Consider the following 17,831-nt stretch of genomic DNA (forward strand, 5'->3'; position numbering starts at 1 on the left):
TGACCTTGGACACTCAGACCCCTGCTTGGGATTTCCTAATGTAAAGAGCCCCAAAATACCTTTTCCTGGGACTTCCCTGGTGGTCCAGTGCTTAAGAATCTGTCTTCCAATGCAGGGGAAACGGGTTCGATCCCTGGTTGGGGAACTAAGATCCCACATGCCACAGGGCAACTAAGCCTGCGTGCCACAACTACTGAGCCCGTGCACTCTGGGGCCTGCGAGCCACAACTAGAGAGAAGCCCGCAGGCCGCAACTAGAGAGAAACCTGCGCCACAACTGGAGAGAAGCCCGCGCGCCGCAACGAAGAGCCCATGTGCTGCAACGAAAGATACCGTGTGCCGCAACTAAGACCTGATGCAGCCAAAAATAAATAATAAATAAATAAATAAATTTTAAAAAAGGATCTTTAAAAAAAAAATACCTTTTCCTCCCCTCGGGGACTCCCATCCCCCAGCCATCAGACTTGGTTAACTCAAACCAGGTTTTCTCATATTTCCTAAGGATGAACTGGCATTGCCTTTCTGCGCTACCCAGACAGGGGTCCATACGGCGTTGCTCTGGATTCCAATCGTAACTTAAAGGGAAATTTTCACGATGTCCGGAGCCCTTGATATCCAGCAAATGAAGCAGCAGGATGTCCTCAAATTCCTTGCAGCAGGAACCCACTTAGGTGGCACCAAATTTGACTTCCAAATGGAACAGTACATCTACAAAGGAAAAGTGATGGCACCTACATCATAAATCTGAAGAGAACCTGGGAGAAGTTTCTGTTGGCAGCTCGTGCCACTGTCACCATTGAAAACCCAGCTGATGTCAGTGTCATATCCTCCAGGAATACTGGCCAGTGAGCTGGGCTGAAGTTTGCTGCTGTCACTGGAGCCACTCCTATTGCTGACCGCTTCACTCCTGGAAACTTCACTAACCAGATCCAGGCAGCCTTCCAGGAGCCAAGACTTCTGGTGGTTACTGATCCCAGGGCTGACCACCAGCCTCTCACAGAGGCCTCTTATGTTAACCTGCCTACCATTGGTCTGTGTAACAGATTCTCCTCTGCACTGTGTGGACATTGTCATCCCGTGCAACAAGGGAGCTCACTCAGTGGGTCTGATGTGGTGGATGGTCGCCTGGGAAGTTCTGCACGTGCGTGGCACCATCTACCATGAACACCCATGGGAGGTCATGCCTGATCTCTACTTCTACAGAGGTCCTGAAGAGATTGAAAAGGAAGAGCAGGCAGCAGCTGAGAAGGCTGTGACCAAGGAGGAATTTCAGGGTGAATGGACCGCCCCACCTCCTGAGTTCATTGCTAAACAACCTGAGGTGGCAGACTGGTCCGAAGGTGTGCAGGTGCCCTCTGTGCCTATTCAGCCATCCCCCACTGAAGGCTGGTCTGCAGCTCCCACTGCTCAGGCCACTGAATGGGTAGAACAACCACTGAGTGGTCTTAAGCTGTTCTTCCACAAACTCTTAAAATGGAAATAGGTTGACGGAAAATAAACAGTCTTAAAAAGAAAAAAAAAAGAACTGACATTGACAGGACATTGATGGACAGCCCTGCCAAAACTGAATTCAGGGTCCTCATGGTGAGAAAACAGCCTCCAAGAAAGTAGATCCTCCATGGGATCACTCCACGGCCGAATGTTCTGAGGCTCTCTAGTCCACGGAATGTCAGTGTTTTCAGACGTGTGCTGTTCCTTCCACCTGGATGGCTCTTGATGCCTCTTCCTGTCGCAGCCCACAGGTCCCTCTGCTTAGCAGTGTGGGGTAGAGGTTAAGTGCACAGCTCATTGGACTGACTCCACCCAGGTTCTAATGCCAGCTTTGCTCCTTGCTGGTGGTGAATCTCAGACCATTCACTCTTTGTGCCAGTTTCCTCCTCTGTAGAAAGAAGATAAATAATACCTACCTGTCAGAGTCATCATAGGATTAAACGAGATACTCACATTTACTACTTAGCATAATCCTTGTCACTAACAAGCACTCTGTAACTCAGCACTATCCCCTAGAAACAAAATGCAAGCCACATGTTAAAATTTTTTAAATTTTAAAATTAGTAATTAAATTAAATTAGCCAAAGCAGTCTTGAGGGAAAAAAACGGAGCTGGAGGAACCAGACTCCCTGACTTCAGACTATACTACAAAGCTACAGTAATCAAGACAATATGGTACTGGCACAAAACAGAAACATAGATCAATGGAACAAGATAGAAAGCCCAGAGATAAACCCACGCACCTATGGTCAACTAATCTATGACAAAGGAGGCAAAGATATACAATGGAGAAAAGACAGTCTCTTCAATAAGTGGTGCTGGGAAAACTGGACAGCTACATGTAAAAGAATGAAATTAGAATACTCCCTAACACCATACACAAAAATAAACTCAAAATGGATTAGAGACCTAAATGTAAGACTGGACACTATAAAACTCTTAGAGGAAAACATAGGAAGAACACTCTTTGACATAAATCACAGCAAGATCTTTTTTGATCCACCTCCCAGAGTAATGGAAATAAAAACAAAAATAAACAAATGGGACCTAATGAAACTTTGCACAGCAAAGGAAACCATAAACAAGACGAAAAGACAACCTTCAGAATGGGAGAAAATATTTGCAAACGAATCAACGGACAAAGGATTAATCTCCAAAATATATAAACAGCTCATTCAGCTCAATATTAAAGAAACAAACACCCCAATCCAAAAATGGGCAGAAGATCTAAATAGACATTTCTCCAAAGAAGGCATACAGACGGCCACAAAGCACATGAAAAGATGCTCAGCATCACTAATTATTAGAGAAATGCAAACCAAAACTACAATGAGGTATCTATCACCTCACACCAGTTAGAATGGGCATCATCAGAAAATCTGCAAACAACAAATGCTGGAGAGGGTGTGGAGAAAAGGGAACGCTCTTGCACTGTTGGTGGGAATGTAAATTGATACAGCCACTATGGAGAACAATATGGAGGTTCCTTAAAAAACTAAAAATAGGGGCTTCCCTGGTGGCACAGTGGTTGAGAATCTGCCTGCCAATGCAGGGGACATGGGTTCGAGCCCTGGTCTGGGAAGATCCCACATGCCTCGGAGCAACTAGGCCCGTGAGCCACAATTACTGAGCCTGTGCGTCTGGAGCCTGTGCTCCGCAACAAGAGAGGCCGTGATAGTGAGAGGCCCACGCACCGCGATGAAGAGTGGCCCCCACTTGCCGCAACTAGAGAAAGCCCTCGCACAGAAACAAAGACCCAACACAGCCATAAATAAAAATAAATAAATAATTTTTAAAAAAACCAAACTAAAAATAGAATTACCATATGACCCAGCAATCCCACTACTGGGCATATACCCAGAGAAAACTGTAATTCAAAAAGACACATGCACCCGAATGTTCATTGCAGCACTATTTACAATAGCCAGGTCATGGAAGCAACCCAAATGCCCATCAACAGACAAATGGATAAAGAAGTTGTGGTACATATATACAATGGAATATTACTCAGCCATAAAAAGGAACGAAATTGAGTCATTTGTTGAGACGTGGATGGATCTAGAGACTGTCATACAGAGTGAAGTAAGTCAGAAAGAGAAAAACAAATATCGTATATTAACGCATGTATGTGGAACCTAGAAAAATGGTACAGATGAACCGGGTTGCAGGGCAGAAGTTGAGACACAGATGTAGAGAACAAACGTATGGACACCAAGGGGGGAAAACTGCAGTGGGGTGGGGATGGTGGTGTGCTGAATTGGGCGATTGGGATTGACATGTATAAAGTGATGTGTATAAAATTGATGACTGATTAAAAATAAATAAATTTAAAAAAAAATCAGCCTAAGAGAAATGGTTCAGATGTGTCACTGTACATGTTGCAATGAGTGTAATTAATTACCTGTCTGGTTACTATAGTGATTTTCAGGACAGTTCACACATTCATAGCAGCAGATATGTTGACTTTTTGTTGTTTTCTTCATTTGCCCCGGACTGTATTCCTTGGAGCATTTGGGCTGAATTTGCTGCAAAGTGAAAAGAAATACCAAATAGGTTTTTTAAAAGATTTATCTTAATTATCCTTGACTTAATGTAAAGATTTATTTACAAAATAGTATTTTGGTCTTTTTTTTTCTTCATAGTGTAATGGAATTGTTTTGTTATCTGGAGGGAAAAAAAAATTTTTTTTTTAATTAGTAATTAAAAGTTTTCTAGTAACCACATTAAAAAAGATAAAAAGAAACAGTTAAAATTAATCTTAGTGTATTTTACCTAATCCAGTCTATCCTAAATGTTATCATTTCAACTTGTAATCAATATAAAAAACATCAATGAGATAGCTCACTTTTTTTAATAGGAAGTCTTTGAAATCATATGTGCATTTTACACTGACAGCACATTTCATTTCCACTAGCCACAGTCCAAGGGCTCAGTAGCCACATGTGGCTAGTGGCTACCACATTGGACAGCACAAATTTAAATGATAGCTGGCATCATTATTTGGGAGGATTTCAACCTAAAAGCCATTTCCCCAGAAAACCATTCCCTGGCCTGGTAGACTATGTCAGGGCTCCTGTTATTAAGACCTTTTTTTAGCACCCTGAAAACACTCCTCATAATTATACAGTTGACTCTTGAAAAACACTGGTTTGAATGGAGCGGTTCCACCTACAAGCAGATTTTTTTTTCCAATAAATTCAGATAGTACTACACAACCCATGGTTAATTGAATCCGCGAATGCATAACTGAAGATACAGAGGGCCGACTATGGCACTTAAGCATCCAGGGATTTTGATATATTCGGGGCTCCTGGAACCAATCGCAGATAACGAGGGACAGCTGTAATTAAACGCTTCTTATGCACTGGTTTGCATCTGTCCATCTCTTACCAGATTCAAGGCTTCAGGAAGGCAGAGACTAAGTCTGTCTCATTCACTGCTCTACCCCAGTACCTGACACAGGATACAGCACATAGTAGGTGCTGAATAAAAATATGTTGTGTGAATAACATTTGTTAAGTACCCATTAATGAATTAAGTTTACCACTGCACTAATTGATGTTGGGAAGAAAGAGGGGATTAAGGGGAAAAAAAGATTTAGAAGAATAAATTCCAGAGCTTACAATACAGATGTGGAAGTTTTCTTTACAAAAACAGTAGTTGTTCATTGCAGAAAGAATTTTAGAAAAACAGCAACAACAGATAAACCGAGATATAAAAATTAAAAGTATCCATAATCTCCCCAAAATTAATGACCAGTTGTAGATTCTTCTAGACCAGTCTTTTACACACATTGACACACATATTGGGAACATTTATTGTTTAGCATGTGGGAAGCAACATGTTAAGTCTTTTACATTATCATCTCATTTAATCCTCACAAAGATCCAATGGGGGTTTTATGCCTATTTTCCAGGCCAGGAAACTGAGGCTCATAAATGAAGTCACGTGCCCAAGGCCACACAAGTACGAAGTGGCAAAGTCGGGATTCAAACCCAGGACTGTCTGACTTTACAGTCTAGGACATGGCTTCTGAAGGGGAACTTGGGGACTGCGTCACACACCCCTTGTCAAGTTCAAGTTCCCCAGAGGGCTTGGACACAATGCCTTGAGGAGGCCCTGCTGTTTCTGAATTTGGGCACCCCCCCACCCCCACTCATTGTCCTGCTTAAAATCTTCCTGACACCAGAATAAAGCCCAGTGATTTTCCACCAACTCTCCTTTCTCCTTTCTCAGCTCCAGTCACAGGGAAAGACTTTTCAATTTTTTGGCGGTACCGTGCAGCTTGCCAGATCTTAGGTCCCTGACCAGTGATTGAACCCAGGCCCTCAGCAGTGAAAGCGTGGAGTCCTAACCACTGGACTGCCAGGGAATTTCTGGGAATGACTTTCAATTCCTCCAAGAGGCCACATCCTCCTGGCTCCAGAACACTGCAGGTACTGATACCCCGGCTAAAAGGCATCCTGTCCTCTTTCTCCTGGTTAACTTCTCTCCTCCTTCAGTTCACAGCTCAACACCCCCTCCTCCAGGAGGCCTTCCCTGACCACCACGCAGACTTGGATAATTGGTCCCACAACCCCCACCAAAGCACATAACTCTGTGTCAGGCACCATGGGGAGCCTTTTTCCTATATTATCTCATTTAATACCCACAAAATCTTTACAGCACTGGCACATTGGAATGACCTGGGAAGCTTTTATTTTATTTTATTTTTTTGGCTGCGTTGGGTCATCGTTGTTGCGCGGGCTTTCTCTAGTTGCGTTGAGTGGGGGCTACCTTTCATTGCCGTGCACAGGCTTCTCATTGTGGTGGCTTCTCTTGTTGCGGAGCACGGGCTCTAGGCACGCGGGCTTCAGTAGTTGTGGTGCACGGGCTGAGTTGCTCTACGGCATGTGGGATCTTCCCAGACCAGGGATCGAACCCGTGTCCCCTGCATTGGCAGGTGAATTCTTTTTTTTTTTTAAACATCTTTATTGGAGTATAATTGCTTTACAATGGTGTGTTAGTTTCTGCTGTATAACAAAGTTAATCAGCTATACATATACATATATCCCCATATCTCCTCCCTCTTGTGTCTCCCTCCCATCCTCCCTATCCCACCCCTCCAGGTGATCACAAAGCACCGAGCTGATCTCCCTGTGCTATGCGCTGCTTCCCACTAGCTATCTATTTTACATTTGGTAGTGTATATATGTCCATGCCACTCTCTCACTTTGTCCCAGCTTACCCTTCCCCCTCCCCGTGTCCTCAAGTCCATTCTCTACGTCTGCGTATTTATTCCTGGCTTGCCCCTAGGTTCTTCAGAACCTTTTTTTTTTTTTTTAGATTCCATATATGTGTTAGCATATGGTATTTGTTTTTCTCTTTCTAACTTCACTCTGTATGACAGACTCTAGGTCCATCTACCTCACTACAAATAACTCAATTTCGTTTCCTTTTATGGCTAATATTCCATTGTATATATATGCCACATCTTCTTTATCCATTCATCTGTCGGACACTTAGGTTGCTTCCATGTCCTGGTTATTGTAAATAGAGCTGCAATGAACATTGTGGTACATGTCTCTTTTTGAATTATGGTTTTCTCAGGGTATATGCCCAGTAGTGGGATTGATGGGTCACATGGTAGCTCTATTTTTAGTTTTTTAAGGAACCTCCATACTGTTCTCCATAGTGGCTGTATCAATTTACATTCCCACCAACAGTGCAAGAGCGTTCCCTTTTCTCCACACCCTCTCCAGCATTTATTGTTTGTAGATTTTTTGATGATGGCCATTCTGACTGGTGTGAGGTGATACCTCATTATAGCTTTGATTTGCATTTCTCTAATGATTAGTGATGCTGAGCATCCTTTCATGTGTTTGTTTGCAATCTGTATATCTTCTGTGGAGAAATGTCTATTTAGGTTTTCTGCCCATTTTTGGATTGGGTTGTTTGTTTTTTTGATATTGAGCTGCATGAGCTGCTTGTAAATTTTAGAGATTAATCCTTTGTCAGTTGCTTCATTTGCAAATATTTTCTCCCATCCTGAGGGTTGTCTTTTTGTCTTGTTTATGGTTTCCTTTGCTGTGCAAAAGCTTTTAAGTTTCATTAGGTCCCATTTGTTTATTTTTGTTTTTATTTCCATTTCTCTAGGAGGTGGGTCAAAAAGAATCTTGCTGTGATTTATGTCATAGAGTGTTCTGCCTATGTTTCCCTCTAAGAGTTTTATAGTGTCTGGCCTTACATTTAGGTCTTTAATCCATTTTGAGTTTATTTTTGTATATGGTGTTAGGGAGTGCTCTAATTTCATTCTTTTACACGTAGCTGTCCAGTTTTCCTAGCACCACTTATTAAACAGGATGTCTTTTCTCCATTGTATATTCTTGCCTCCTTTATCAAAAATAAGGTGACCATATGTGCGTGGGTTTATCTCTGGGCTTTCTATCCTGTTCCATTTATCTATATTTCTGTGTTTGTGCCAGTACCATACTGTCTTGATGACTGTAGCTTTGTAGTATAGTCTGAAGTCCGGGAGCCTGATTCCTCCAGCTCTGTTTTTCTTTCTCAAGATTGCTTTGGCTATTTGGGGTCTTTTGTGTTTCCATACAAATTGTGAAATTTTTTGTTCTAGTTCTGTGAAAAATGCCATTGGTCGTTTGATAGGGATTGCATTGAATCTGTAGATTGCTTTCGGTAGTATAGTCATTTTCACAATGTTGATTCTTTCAATACAAGAACATGGTATATCTCTCCATTTGTTTGTATCATCTTTAATTTCTTTCATCAGTGTCTTATAGTTTTCTGGCAGGTGGATTCTTAACTACTGTGCCACCAGGGAAGTCCCTGGGAAGTTTTAAAATATATTTTTTGCCCAGAACTAATGCTCAGAAATTCTGATTGAATTGACCCAGAATGCAGCCTGGGCAAGAGGATTTTTAAAAGCTCCCCAGGTGATTTTAAGTGCTCAGCCGGGGTGGAGACCCACTGGCTTCTGAGATAGATGTGATGATCCTGACACTCCTTTTACAGCCAGAGAACTGAGGCACAGAGAAATTAAGTAAGTAGCCTAAGGTCACGCAGCTAGTGAATAGTGGAGCAAAGATTTGAACCCAGAAAGTCTGGTTTCAAAGCTTCATGAAAAAAAAAAAAATCAATTGGTCTCAGTTCATTTCCCCAGTGATGGAGAGCTATAAGCCGGCTCTCTTCTGAGACAGACACTGAAGGCCCCTTGGGCACGGGATATTTTTAACCCAGAGAAGCCAGTGATTCTTGCAGACAGCCTGCAGGGACTTACACTGGGAAGATTGTTTGGGGGCTGGTGGACCCGTTCCCTGCTGAGATACTCCTCAGAGTCCAGCTTTTCTGTCCCCTGGAGCCAGTAGGTCCAGGCTGGCTTGGGCGACAGGGTGGGAGGGGGTGGGGTGGGGGTTGGCTCCATCTGGAACTGATGTTTCCAAGGATATTTCCATACATGGTGGAAGGGGAGAGGGTCAGGATTACCTCACCCAAGCCAGCCCCTTCTCTCTGCTTTCTGCCTGGAAAGGAGCTAGAGAACAACTAATTGTTGGAACTGGATATGAATTCACCCTCCTCCTTCTTCCCCTCCCTAACCCAGCAGAGTCCTGTGAAAGCTGCAGAGCTTCAAACGTACACATCGAGTATTCTCCAGACGCTCTCCTATGTGGCTTTGTGGGAGAATACACAGTACAGTCTTGGGGGACCCAACTTGGGGGCATCTTCTAAAATACAAAATATGGGGAATTCCCTGGTGGTCCAGTGGTTAGGACTCCACTTTCACTGCCGAGGGTGCAGGTTCAATCCCTGGTTGGGGAACTAAGATTCCACAAGCTGCACGGTGCGGCCAAAAAAAAAAAAAAAAAAAAATGAAAATGCAAAATGTGAATGGTTTTTGTGCAAGCAATCTCACCTACAGAAATTTCCCCTAGAAACAGAGCACTAGTAGGCAAAATTCCCCCCCAAAAACCCTATGAGTAGGCAAAGATGCGCACCCAAGGATGTTCATCATAGCATTGCTTATAATTGGGAAAAACTGGAAACAACCCAAATGTCCATCCATAGGGATTGGTTAGCTGAAGTGGGATATATCCATATGGGAAGAGGGGAGTTATATGCTGACATGGAAAATAGGTCCACCATATATTAGTTTAGCAGAAAGAAAAAGGAAATAGTAGAACTGAATGTAGAATATAATCCAATGTTTGTTAATAATTAGGTTGACACATAAATAGAACAATTTGGAGGAATAATCTCACCTATCTGTGGCTATTTTCTCTAGCCATGGAGGTGGGATTATGGTGATCTTTGACTGTCACTGCTGCATATATATAATGTTTGGATTTTATATACCAACATGCAGTAATTTCACAACCAGAAAAAAATTAGGTTGTGAAACTGAAACCAATAATATGTAAAAATCACATGGATCCACTTGAAGATGGTTAATTTTACATTCTGTGAATTTTACTTCAATTAAAAAAAAAAAAAAAAGTCATTGTAACTCAAACTACCCAGCCAAAGAAAGATTCCAGTAGAGCTGAGAGCAAAATATCACATGTATGTTCTATAAATTTTACCTTTAAAAAAATTGTTTTGCTTTCCCTAAGCTTTTTGTTCATATTTTTGGTGGGTTTTTTTAAATAAGTTTTTTATTTATTTTAATTTTGGCTGCGTTGGGTCTTCATTGCTGTGCGCTGGCTTCCTCTAGTTGTGGCGAGTGGGGGCTACTCTTTGTTGTGGTGCGTGGGCTTCTCATTGCAGTGGCTTCTCTTGTTGTGGAACATGGGCTCCAGGCACACGGGCTTCAGTAGTTGTGGCACAGTAGTTGTGGCTTGCGGGCTCTAGAGCGCAGGCTCAGTAGTTGTGGCGCACGGGCTTAGTTGCTCAGCGGCATGTGGGATCTTCCCAGACCAGGGATCGAACCCATGTCCCCTGCCTTGGCAGGCAGATTCTTAACCACTGCGCCACCAGGGAAGTCCCTTGGTGGTTTTTCCATGCTTTTCTTTCTTGTATGCTTACAAATGAGTCATTATTTTACTTACTTGCTATTATAAATTCTAAGAAAATCACACACACACACACACACACACACACTCACATGAGTGTTTGCCAGAGCATCATCTGACTTTCCGGTCAATACAAAATTTGCCATGGGAGGGAGCATTCATGTTCTGTCTCCTCCAGGCCTGTTTTGACACCCAGATTATTCCCCTTGGCAACCAGCTAAGGTGAAAAGAAATGGTTGGAGTGCATTTTCAGACCACACTATCAAGGAAATTTTTAGCTCCTTGAAATTTCAGCCTCTGGGTAGCACACGTCGGCTCCTCTTGTAGTTCGCACAATCTTAGTGGGGTCTTCAGGATGCCCCTTTGGGTAGTTATCACTGACCCCCTCTTTCCATCATATTTGCTCAATTGTAATACATTGGCTCCGCAGGGGACTCTTCTTCCCTTTCCCGGGACCACAGGTCCTGAACACAGGGTATTCCTTGGTCCCAGCAAATCTACCCTGGGTTCCAGAGAAGAAGTGACATTAATTTATCTTACTTAGCCATATTTTGATGACTGATCAGGAAGTGGTTTAAGGGAGTAGTTGTGGAAAGCAAAGGCTTTTATTACCAAATGTCAAGGATTGTTCATTCCACAGATTACTGATTACATAGGGGAAAGTGCACTTTTACAACAGAGAGAGAGCAGTTTAGTGCTTTACCCTGGCGCTTAAACTCAGCATCGATTATAGTGGCAGATGCAATACAAAGTTCACAACGCCATCTCTGAAGTTCTGTTGAATCGAATCAAGCTGTGGTCTTGGTTACAGGAAATAAAGGGAACACAATCAGTGAAGTTGGATTGTGAGGCTTCTACACGGTAACTGTCTTGGACTCTTCAAAATATCAGTGTCAAGAAGGAAAGAAAAAAGGCAGCGGGGGCGGGGCGGGGGTTTCCCTGGTGGCGCAGTGGTTAAGAATCCGCCTGCCGATGCAGGAGACACGGGTTGAAGCCCTAGTCCGGGAAGATCCCACATGCCGTGGAGCAACAGACACCGTGTGCCACAACTACTGAGCCCACGTACGGCAACTACTGAAGCCCATGCGCCTAGGGCCTGTGCTCCGAAGCCAGCGCAATGAGAAGCACGCGCACTGCAACGAAGAGTAGACCCCACTCGCTGCAACTAGAGAAAGCCCGCGCGTGGCAACGAAGACCCAACTCAGCCAAAAATAAATAAATATTTTTTTAAAAAAAGGGGCACTTGCCTAGATTTTTTAAAACTGCAGGTGGAAAATAAAATGCAAATGGAAAGCCACTCTGGAAGATAATTTGGCAGCTTCTTACAAAACTAAACATGCAACTGACTACACGACCCAGAGAATTAAAAACTTACACTCATACAAAAACTTGTACAGGAATGCTCTTAGCAGCTTTATTTATGATAGCAAAATACTAGGAACAATTCAAATGTCCTTCCATGGGTGAATGGTTGAACAAACCCTGGTACTTCCATATAATGGAATACTGCTCAGCAAGGAAAAAGAATGAGCTAGTGATACATGCAAGAACCTGGATGGACCGGAAGGACATATTGTTTGATGAAAAAAGTCGATCTCAAGAAAATCACATACCGTAGATTCCGTTCATATAAAATTCTAGAAAATGCAAACTAATCTATAGCGACAGAATGGGGGAGGGGTAGTGGGGAGAGATGGGAGGGAGGGATGGATTGCAAAGGAACACCAGGAAACTTTGGGGAGTAATGGATGTGTTCGCCAGCTGGTTTGCAATAATGGTTTCATGGGTGTATATGTTTTCAAAACTCATCAAATTGTAGGCTTTAAATATGTGCAGTTTATTGAATATCAATTATGCCGAAGTAGAGCTGTTTGTAAAAAAAAAAAAAGAAAAGAAAAGAAATGGGGAGAATGGTTTCTGTAAGAATTAAATGAAATAAAGCATATTAAGCACTTTGCGTGGAGTCTGGCATATGAAGTAAGCACTTCATGTTGCGTCTGCCGCACAGTAAGTGCTCCATAGTTGTTGGTGTTGGAACTTGGCTGGTCTCCTGGCTGGCTCCATCACATCCCCCTGTTTATTTGCTTTATAACATTGAAATAATCTAATTATTTTGTTTATCTGTGGTCTCAAAACGGTGAGTTCCCTGAAGCAGGGACTGTGTCTGATTTGCAGCTAGAGCGGTTTTCCCCAGTGTGGTGCTTTGAATCCGTAGATGCTGTCCCACCACCTTCGCCCTTACAAGCCACATTCTTTTGTTAGAGAACAGAAAAATGTTTCATGGGTGTTGGCCTAAGCAGGTCCAGCTGGATTTGCCACGCCCAGTAATAGGACTCCTGAGGCCTTCTATCCGTGGATACGCCTGGTCTTCCTAACAGAACAAGACTAGAGGCAGTCGGTATAGTGGAAACCCGCACCCCACTAAAAGTAAAGGGATTTAATTCCAAGCGCAGCTGTGCCCGGTATTGCATAGTCGGACCTGAAAATGCCTACTGTGTCCGTTCCCCCCCTCGTCACTTTAAAACGAAGTATTTGGATAAGCTGTTTTCAGATATCCATCCGTTCTTACGAACCTGTGCCCCTCATGAAGAGTCCAGTTCAGTTGTGATGGAAGCAGAGTTGGTCATGTAGCAACTGGGAACTTCTAGACGATAACTATTGCAACCAAAATTCCCTTTGGTGCACTGAGAAACTGTCGGGCTGCGCTCCTATTCACGGAAGAACAACGCAACCCGGTCTGTCCAAAAGCAAGTATACTCAGAGCCGATAAACACTGAACTAAAGCCGCTTTTCTTAGTAGAAATAAACGCAGAACCGCTCTAGCGAAAGTAAGCAATAAATCTCTAAGAAACGTACAACAACTGAAACACTCACTGTAGCATAGTAAGAAAACACCAAATGTACGGCTGTTATTAAACCTGCACCGATCAGTCTCCGTAGAGACTGTCAAAAATTGCCAATGCCGACTATATTTCAAGTCGTCATGGCGGGGTATTGGGAAAAGTTTTCAATTAGCAATAATCGCGCCTCGGATAAACCTCATTGGCTACGATACTGCCACTGCGCAAAGCTAAAGAACGTGAGCACGCACCTAGCTCCGCCATGGATGACAACTGCCTTTACCGTGAGGGTGAGCGACTGAAAACGAGCTGGGAAATATGAAGCACTTCCTTGCAAGAACTTATGTTTAAGATCCGCCTGCGCGAAAAGGTTCTAGTTTTAAAATTACCTGTTGTCGAACACTAACGTTTTAGAAATACGTACGCCTTCGCAAAGGATGCTGGGGAAATCTCATGCAAATTACCATGACGTCACCAGGACGGTCTGGCTGAGACTCGTGTTCTAAGAAACACCGGCAGGAGAAGAACGAAAACACAGAGTTAACCGAAATGAGATCTGTAGGTTGAGGCGTGGGTGCTGAAACCAGAAAAGAAAACTCTCAGGAGAGACATTAGAACTTAGAACGTTAATACATTTTGTTTGTAACACGCCGACATAAAAAACAAACAACGGAAACTGGATAACAGACATGAAGGGAACACATCACGAAATAAGCCGTGGTGTTAAAAGCGAAAACACGGCCCGAAAGCTTTCAGGAGCATAAGTCTGCCTCATAACAGTGAACATAAGAAATTGAACACTACGCTGCTGGCCACTGCATATTTTTAGCGTAATCCCCTACTAAATTATGTTGTTTATAGAACGCACATTTCCTTATTTTAAACCTACATTGTTCAGTCTCCGTAGAGACTGTCAAAAATTGCCAATGCCGACTATATTTCAAGTCGTCACGGCGGGGTATTGGGAAAAGTTTTCAATTAGCAATAATCGCGCCTCGGATAAACCTCATTGGCTACGATACTGCCACTGCGCAAAGCTAAAGAAAGTCATCCCCTACTCATCATTCCCAATAAGCAAGGTTCCTATTACAGAAAGGTGAGTTGGAGCCTCAAGGCAAAACCCTTAATTATTAATGGGCTGAAAATTATACAACCATATTAAGATGTCTCGGAAATATGTAATCTGTTTCTCAGTATTCAGCTGCTTGATTTCACTTAGTTTTGAGTGGAGAATGAAGCAAAGCATTGTGGGAGGGACCATGCTAATAAACTTAATTCAGACTATAAATTGGGGAGGCTGAGACATGTGCTCAGTGTAAGAGTGCTGTGGTAAAATATACATAACATAAAATTTACCATTTGAACCACTTCTAAGTTCAGCAACCATCACCACTGTACATCTCCAGAACTTTTTCATCACCCCAAACAAACTTCCCATTAAATACTAACTCCCCGTTCCTCTCTCCCACAGACCCTGGCAACCTCTATTCCACTTTCTATAAATTTGGCAACTCTCAGTATCTCACATAAGAGAATCACACAATTTTTTGGGTCTGGCTTATTTCATACATTGTTTTTAAGGTCCATCCATATTGTAGTATGTTTCAGAATTTCGTTCCTTTTTATGGCTGATATTCTACTATATGGAATTTTGTTATCCATTTATTCTTTGATTGACAGGAGGTTGCTTCCACTTTTTGGCTATTGTGAATAATGCTTCTATGAACACTGACATACAAGTATCAGTTTGAGTCCTTCTTTTCAATTCTTTTGTGTATATATCTAGAAGTAGAATTTCTGGATGACGTGGTAATTCTATGTTTAACCCGAAAGGGTTTTCTGTGGACATCTTAATTCAGAGGAGAGAGGCTATTTCTACAGTTCATGAGTTTGAGGTAACTTTCACTGTTACTGGCTCAGCAAGTGGAAAGCTACTAGAAACCTATGTCTGAACTTGTTTCAGCTCTGAGCTGTACTCTCCAAAAGACTTTTGGTTTTTGCTACTCACTAAGATGCAACTAGTACTCTGAGAAAATATTTCCCCAAAAATTTCATTATGAAAAATTTCAAACATGAAACGTTCAAAGTATTGCTCACTGAACATTTATGTAGTCATCAACTAGATGTAAAAATGACATAAAAAGGCCTATTTGATGCTGATGTGTAGTTAATTTTTTTTCCACAGCCATAATTGGCAGGGTAGGAAAAAACAGCAGAAAAAAAGAAAGGCTAACAGTCTGATTAATTTAGAATATTTGATTTTGATCCAACCAAGGACTTTGTCATTATTTCCTAGTGTGGTGGAGTTGTGAGAAATAAAAGACTAGGGTCATCCAAGGAACTTCTCAGCCCTTGAGAATGTCTCGATTGGGTGGCTCATTACACCCTGTCAGTAGCTATCAAGGGAAATTGTTTCACCAGCTGTCTTGGATGACTTCATCTTCCACAGATGACTTCCCATCACTAAGAAAAATAGAAAACTCAGCTAACTTCTCCCCAGAACATGAAATTCTTTGGGGCCTAAAAGCACAATAATCCTGTGTTCCTGGCCAGTCTTTTAATGATGCTTATTCCACTTGAAGAACTGGAAAAGTAATGTGGCTCTGAAGTTTTCCATAATAAAATTTGCCTGGGATTGGGGGTAGTGTCATGTTTTGACATGTCCATAGGTTTTAATCAAACACCCATGTGTGCAGAAAATATTCTGGATTACAATTTTGTTTTCTTTTTAAAAAATTTATTTATTTTTGGCTGCACTGGGTCTTCGTTGCTGTGCGCGGGTTTTCTCTAGTTGCGGCGAGCGGGGGCTACTCTTGTTCAGTGCACGGGCTTCTCATTGCAGTGGCTTCTCTTGTTGCGGAGCACAGGCTCTAGGCACGCGGGCTCAGTAGTTGTGGCTCGTGGGCTCTAGAGCGCAGGCTCAGTAGTTATGGCGTAGGGCCTTAGTTGCTCCGCGGCATGTGGGATCTTCTCGGACCAGGGCTCGAACCCATGTCCCCTGCACTGGCAGGCGGATTCTTAACCACTGCACCACCAGGGAAGCCCTATAATTGTTTGACTTCATAAAAGTTCCCAGTCTACATTTTTAAAAATTAGTTTATTTGTTTTTATTTTTGGCTGTGTTGGGTCTTCTTGCTGTGTGCGGGCTTTCTCTAGTTGCAGCGAGCCAGGGCTACACTTTGTTGCCGTGGGCGGGCTTCTCATTGTCGTGGCTTCTCTTGTTGCAGGGGATGGGCTCTAGGCGCGCGGGCTTCAGTAGTTGTGGCACACAGGTTCGATAGTGCAAGCTCAGTAGTTGTGGCGCACGGGCTTAGTTGCTCCACAGTGTGGGATCTTCCCGGGCCAGGGATCGAACCCGTGTCCTCTGCATTAGCAGGCAGATTCTTAACCACTGCGCCACCAGGGAAGCCCCCCAGTCTATATTTTAATCCTTTTTTTTTTTTTTTTCCCCAGCCAATGTGGTCAGGTTAACTAAGGTACAAAAGACTCATGTCAGGTGGTTCTCTCAGCCCAGTGACCTATTTGAGGTGTGGCTGGAGGTATTGCTCCCAAACTACTGAAATGGGTTACTTTACCAATATTTACTGCTATGCATTCAATGATAGTCAGACTCTGACTCCAGCTTTCATGCTACTCCTCTGGGCTTCAGTTTTGTTTGTTTGTTTGTTTGTTTTTGGCGGCACCGAGCGGCTTTCGGGATCTTAGTTCCCCGACCAGGGATTGAACCTGCGCCCTCGGCGGTGAAAGCTCGGAGCCTAACCACTGGACCTCCAGGGAATTCCCCTCACTTCATTTTAAAATGGGGGAAGTGGTTCCTTAGAGTGGTCTTCAAGGTCAGTGCTAGCTGTTTTAGAACATATCCTTTGATATGTTCTAAAACACTTAGAAATCGATGTCTTATTTAGGCAATGCTACAGATCAGTGGTTCTCACTGGCTACATATTAGAAACAACTGTGAGGTTTGTAAACCGACTTGGTGCCCAAGTGTCTCCCCAGACCAATTAAATCAGAATTTCTGGGGGTAAGACCCAGGCATTGTGTTGGTTAATTTAGTAAAAACACAAGATGAGAAATAAGGGACTTCCCTGGTGGCGCAGTGGTTAAGAATCAGAATCTGCCTGCCAGAGCAGGCGACGTGGGTTCGAGCCCTGGTCCGGGAAGATCCCACATGCTGTGGAGCAACTAAGCCCATGTGCCACAACTACTGAAGCCGGGGCGCCTAGACCCCGTGCTCCGCAACAGTAGAAGCTACCACAATGAGGAGCCATCACACCACAACGAAGAGTAGCCCCCACTGGCCGCAACTAGAGAAAGCCTGCACAAAGCAAGGAAGACCCAAACATGAAGACCCAACCACGAAGACCCAACGGAGCCAAAACAAACAAACAAAAAAGATGAGAAAATTGGAGAAACCACGTGGGTAAACACATTAGTCCCTGTATATTATATTTCGCTTTAATTGTTCATTTTAACTGTAAAAACATCAGTTTTTCAGC

General features: G+C 43.0%; 2 non-coding genes and 1 pseudogene across 2 annotated transcripts; 1 reads left to right on the top strand and 2 right to left on the bottom strand.

Annotated features, from left to right (window-relative positions):
* The first annotated feature begins 594 nt into the window (after positions 1-594).
* LOC118880268 lies at positions 595-1,448 on the top strand (annotated as a pseudogene).
* An 11,978-nt stretch (positions 1,449-13,426) lies between these two features.
* LOC118880418 lies at positions 13,427-13,567 on the bottom strand. Its single transcript, XR_005016290.1, has one exon. It is a non-coding gene; the product is annotated as a U4 spliceosomal RNA (small nuclear RNA).
* Positions 13,568-14,233: 666 nt separating this feature from the next.
* On the bottom strand, positions 14,234-14,374 carry LOC118880419. The gene has a single exon (XR_005016291.1). It is a non-coding gene; the product is annotated as a U4 spliceosomal RNA (small nuclear RNA).
* Positions 14,375-17,831: the final 3,457 nt, after the last annotated feature.

This window comes from Balaenoptera musculus, chromosome 14 (assembly GCF_009873245.2).
Source record: "Balaenoptera musculus isolate JJ_BM4_2016_0621 chromosome 14, mBalMus1.pri.v3, whole genome shotgun sequence".
NCBI lineage: Eukaryota > Metazoa > Chordata > Mammalia > Artiodactyla > Balaenopteridae > Balaenoptera > Balaenoptera musculus.